Genomic DNA, 6,000 nt, shown 5'->3' with positions numbered 1-6,000 from the left:
AAGGTTGTGAACTTTTGGCCACAGATTCAGAAGCCATGACAGAGGCTGAGGCAACAAAATGACTCAAGGCCTGAAGTGCATTTGAAAAAAGAAAAAAAATCTGTCCCATAAGATTTGAAATAAATTAGGTTTTTATCGAATGACAACATAATCTTTGGTCAAAGGACAAAAAAAATCCCAGAACGGGAGCAGTGGTTTCTCTAGGCTAACGTGGTGCAAAAAACCCATGAGCTCCAGTGCTAAACTATATCCTCTTGGTGAGGGAAAAATCCCACACTATAATAATTACTTATTAACAGAAGAAAACCTCTGCCTTAGAGTTCCTCTGAATCCCAGCTTTCAGACCACCTCCAGCAGAGGAGAGGTGTTCCCAGTTTTCTCTAGTTTATTTCAAAGCTCTGAAAATGATTGTAGTTCTTATATTCATTAATCTGCAACCTATTTGCTGTTTGATAGCACACAAAACTGTTACACTGGTGGTCCTACTTTAATTCCCATATCCAAATCTGATATTATATAGGCTGAACCAGAAATGACCCTTAGCTGTGGAAGCTTATTTCCTGGCTAGGGGTAAAATCATGTGAGGGCATCTAGTCTTGCAAAATGTGAACTATGTAGGGGACTGGAAAAATAGGTACAGCAGCTGATTTGCAATACTTCTGATGTTAGAGGCTTTTGCTTACACAGGTCACAAGATGTTGGTGCTGTCACATCCAAACCAAAATTCATGTTTTAATTAGTCTTCTGGATAAAACCAAATGTGGATCTGGAATATAACCTGTCTTTTTTAATACTAAAAAGCCACTCATCACTTACGTAGCTTTTTTTAATAAATGCTTTGATTTTTAATAGATCAATTTATTTAACTTAACCAGCCTCTAATTTCCCAAATAAGACAATTTTTCATACTAAATTATCAAGCATTTATCTTTGTGTAGATAAACTTTTGCCACAGAGTTGCCTGTGGTATCATCCTCATTTTGGTAGTTTCCTTTTCCAAACAAACAGAAATCATGTAAGACCTACCTTTCAGATGAGTTGTTTACCATTTTTCAATGTTTATATCATTTGACTTAGAAACTAATTTCTCCTGGTCCATATTAAAATAATTTTTAATAATGTTCTTAGTGAAAAACATGTAATTACTATGATTAATCTCAACTGATGATGACACACTGCACAACTAAATTGTCACTCCAGAAGAAAAAAATCAACAATTCTATTTAGCAGGGTTTCTTGGGTCATGATGCTTGTTCAAGTATTACAAAGTTCATAATAATCTCCATATGGTATTAACTATGTTCATGTCAGACATTGGTCTTAAGTGTGATGATTTTAAATTTCTACAAACAAATGTTTAGTAGAATCAGTCACTTGAGAACACAGTAGCGATATAATTCCAGCACTAATTTGCTATCAGCAAGACTGTTTAAACGTATGCACTGAGCTGCTACTTTCTTTAAACAGTGGTTCTGGGTTGTGTCTCTCCACAGACAAAGTATTTAAAGATACAGTTCACTCTTTGTTAAGGATCTCTCTCAGTCAGCCAGTGTGCTACTTGGAAATATAGAAATAAAAATTGAGTAAGACTTTTTCCTACATTCAAAACTGTTAACCCTTTGTTCTCCCTGCAGTTCTTCAAAAAGCTAATTGCTGCACAAATTAGGCTCGACTATGGTGGAATGTAAAAAGAAAAGAAAGAAAAGTGTGGTTTTGTATTATTGAAAATTCATATCTATGGGATACCCTTGTCTGACTCATGATTCCATGCTTTTTAGGTCACCATTAATTACTGAAATAATTCTGTGGCTCCCTTTACTCAAAACTATGATTCTAAGTCACAGCCTGGTACTTGTATTTTACCTAGGACAGGTTTATGAAGTCTATCACTGTTTATTAAGTAGAGAAAACTCCTTTTATATTTATTCCTGAATGTTTTATAAGAGTTGAATTGGAACTCCAAACTTTCAGAAATTGGTATGTGCATTTGGAGCTGAACTAGCCTTAGCTTCAGAGTTCTTTTTGGTTTTGAAAAAGTAACTATACTCGGAGGTTTATATGAGAATATTATAACTTTTTTTTTTGTTTAAAGTCAGCTGAAACCAATTCTCTTTGCTGAGGAGCCAAATCACTTATTTGCTTTAGCTTAACACATTACAGTGATTGTAGTCCAAAATGATGTTCTCGGGATATGCTTCATGTGATGTTGTTGGCTTGTTAAGTACATCCTTAAAAAAAGATGCAAAAAAAAAAATCTTACCCCTCTTTCATAAAGCAGCTAATAACTCACAGTTTCACTGGAATCTAAAAAATATTTACTACAATTTTAAAAGATTATGTCAGGAAAAAAATTCAAATGTATGAGCGTGTTTCTGGACAGCTTGGTTGTTATGTCTTGCAGCTGTGTCACATTTTTGTGTACAGATTTATGATGTAGATTTTCAAAATAAGCAAGGCTCCAGACCAAGTGGATACAATATGATGATGCATTTTGAGGGTGGTACAGTTCCTTCAGTTCTTGTTTAAAATAGCTTCTCAGTCTCCTGAGTACCACCAGAGAGACCAGACTCCTTGCTTATTGCTGAAGTGGCAGATTGCTTAGTATGTGTACCTCATGGTGCCATTAGGATGACACTTCGCTGGATGTACCATTTGCTATGCCCACAAGCTCTTTAAAGGAGGAATTATTTGTTTATTTAAATAGTAGGCCGTTTTTCTGTCAAAAATGCTTAGTAATAGCTGTTGACTAGGAAAAAAAAAAAATCCCTGAACCCTTAGAGCTACTTAAACTAGCTGGTTTAGTCAAATAACTTACATCATTGTTTTCTACTGTGGCAGTGTTCTTATGGGACTTGAGTCTCTTTTATGCCTTATTCTGGACAGCAAAATGGTAATGTTTATTTTATTAATTTGTTATGACACAGAATTCCCATGAAAATTCTCATGAGCTCTTCTTTGTTAATGAAAATATATTCTTCTTGGGTCTTTTTTGATATATCTCAGTATATCAATTTGTCAGCTGAAAAGGGCATGAAAAGTCAGCAAAAGGAAAAGCAAGCCCTAGGAAGGAAATAAATACATATTAAGCACAAATATTATTCTTAACTGAATACATACATCATATTTTCTATGTTGTTCAGTGTTTGCTTTATAACACTCTATCATTGTCCTGTCATTAATTCAAAGAAAACAAATGCAAATAACTGCAAGACAAATAGCAATATCATTGCATAAGACCAAATTCATATTACTAAATTTTACCTGCCTTAAAGTTTAATATCTCATCTAAACTTCTCAATGCTTCACTCCATTCTGTGCTCTTTTAGAGAGCAGTTCAGCTAGAATTTGAGTGAATTGACATCTGGAAGTAACTGTCTGTCTCTATTTGTGTTTGCCTCCCTCAGTTATGGTTAGGTGAGATGGAGTGCCTTTCCCTCACCTTCCCCCCAGTCACCTCAAGCTTATTTGAATGAATTGAGTACGGGAGAACTTCATATGTCCTCTTCCTTTTTAATTGCACATTTTATGGAAAAACAGTTCACATTTCTATCTTATTCTGATAAGATATCAGAATAATAATATAATAATCATTAATAATAATGATATTAGTTATTATTTCCATCTTGTCATATGTATGTCAGAAATACATTACTGTCCTTAGAGCCACTTTTTAATACTCTCCATTGAATTAAAACTTCTAATATAGTCAGGTTTGTAAATGAGAGCCTTATTCCGTTGTAAAGGTGACAGAAGACACACAAGTGCTACATATTCACATTTTTTATTGATTAATTGACGATAGAAATATTTTTTTCATGGAATTATAGCACAAAGATAAAATCCTATTTATTGTTCTTTTTTAATTGACAATTCAGTCCCTTGTTAACTAACTCCTCTATATAAATAGATCCATAATAACGTATTTGGGAATCAGACTTTTATCCAGGAGCCAGTGATGGAGCTGTCACTCCTGATGATTAGTGAAGTACAGCCTGACCCTTTTCAAATTTTGCATTGTCTTGTAAAATAAAGGAAGATGTATTTTATATTTGCACATATGCTTTCTAATTGTTTAATCAACCGAGTCAAAATTTTACAAATAAAAAAGATTTGTCATTTCATTACTGCATTGTTTGGGGTTGAAGAGGCATTTGATTATCATAATTGAGTAATGGATATTAGCTACAGTGATAATCAAAATAAACATAGAACATTTATATAGCAACTTTCACCACAGGGTCCTTTTCCAAGTTATATAATCCATCTACAAACTGAGCATGAATGAAGTGTTAAGGTTAAACAACCAAGCCTTCAGCAATCAGTCATGGTGAAGTCAAACGTTTTCTTCCAGGCATATGTCTCCAAAAAATGTGGTACCTCTTTAACATTAAAAGGCTAAATATTAGGTTATGTGAACACTAAATGTTTCTTGCCTCAGTTCTATACAGTGACTAAAATTTTATTGTTTGAAATGATTTAAAAGCTTAACTTCTTCACTCCCACTCCACAAGATGCTTTAAAGAATGTCTTCATGTATTTATGATTTGCTTTCCAGTGATAAGTGTGTGATTAGCATTAAACTGTGCTTGGCCTGGTACACAAGCATGAAAGACACAGTTATATCAGTCTGTAAAAATACAGCTTTCCATTAGAAAAAGCTAAACAGCTTTACTTAAGATGGCATTTTTGACACTAGAAGTTTATTGTTTGTTTTTTTAACTTTTTATTTCTGATTAAATTACAATATAAAAATGTCCCATTTATGAATTATATTGAAATGAAAAAATATAAATTTTCTATTACCAAAACTTTTGTACAAAAAGATCGCTTCATTTCACGCATTTTTAAATAAGAAATAAAAGGGTTGCAATAAATTATTTCAGTTTTATTACCCAGAAACACATTTTCTGATGTTCTGTAAATGCTCTGAAAAAGTGCCTTCCACTACTGTTTGAAACAGATAAAATGCTTGTTCCATTATCGATGAGATCATGAATCCACTGCAGGCAGTGGGAATGTTGTCATGAGCTTCACTTGGGCCAGGCATTTCAAAACAGGTTTTTGGATTTTTCTCTCAAATGCAAAGGTGAGGTACTAAGTAACTATGCTATGGAAGAAGAATCTGATGCAGGCTGAATCCTGATTGAGGGAGCTGAGTAAGGTTTAAATTCCAGAAATCTGGAGAATGCATAGGGAATTAGTTTTGAATACTCAGGTTTCCAAGTACTGAGGATCTGAATATTTATAATATTTGAAGGGGATCGTGAAGCCTTACCTCTTTTGTTTGTTCTGCAACACACTTATGACCATGGAGAAATATCTTTCATGTAATCTTGTTTTCGTGTTAGCACTATCTCTTTCATTATTAAGATTAGTGAAGATGTATAACATGTATAACCATTTTTTGTATATAAACGTGGAACACTCATTTCTATGAGAGACACTGTACTATATAACCTGTAGTATATATAAGCCGCTCTAAAGTAGTCTAGGTAATAGTAGTCTTTTGCTATGAGTATATGCAAATACAAGACAATTTGCTGCAAGAATTTAAAGCTGAGAGTTTACTTGCACAGTGCAGATGTAAGAGGAATTCTAAATGGAAATCAAACAGCATTCTCAAGCCCGACAATGGGGTTGAAGGGCCTCCTAGTCTTGGGATAGCCTGTCTGCAGTAGTGAAAAAGTATCTTTAAGCGACTTTTAAAAAGATCTAAGCTGAGGTACTACAGTTCTGGAGAGCTATCTTTCATTCTTAACTTTACTTCCTAGTTCAAATGGAGAAAATATTACAATTTGAATGGAGAATCTCTCTGTAAAAGAAAAACAGTCAATGGCATAGCCATTTTGCAAAACAAACAAACAAACAAAAAACCCCAAAACACCAAAAAGAGCCCAATCCAAAAACCCCCACAAACCCTGTTTATGTAAGAGGGAGCTTGCAAATGCTATCCAAAAGAAGAAAAAAAAAAAATTGTTATACGTATGAAGGGTTAGGATA

The sequence above is a fragment of the Aptenodytes patagonicus genome, chromosome 1, assembly GCF_965638725.1.
Source record: "Aptenodytes patagonicus chromosome 1, bAptPat1.pri.cur, whole genome shotgun sequence".
NCBI lineage: Eukaryota > Metazoa > Chordata > Aves > Sphenisciformes > Spheniscidae > Aptenodytes > Aptenodytes patagonicus.
This window is presented reverse-complemented; position numbering follows the sequence as displayed.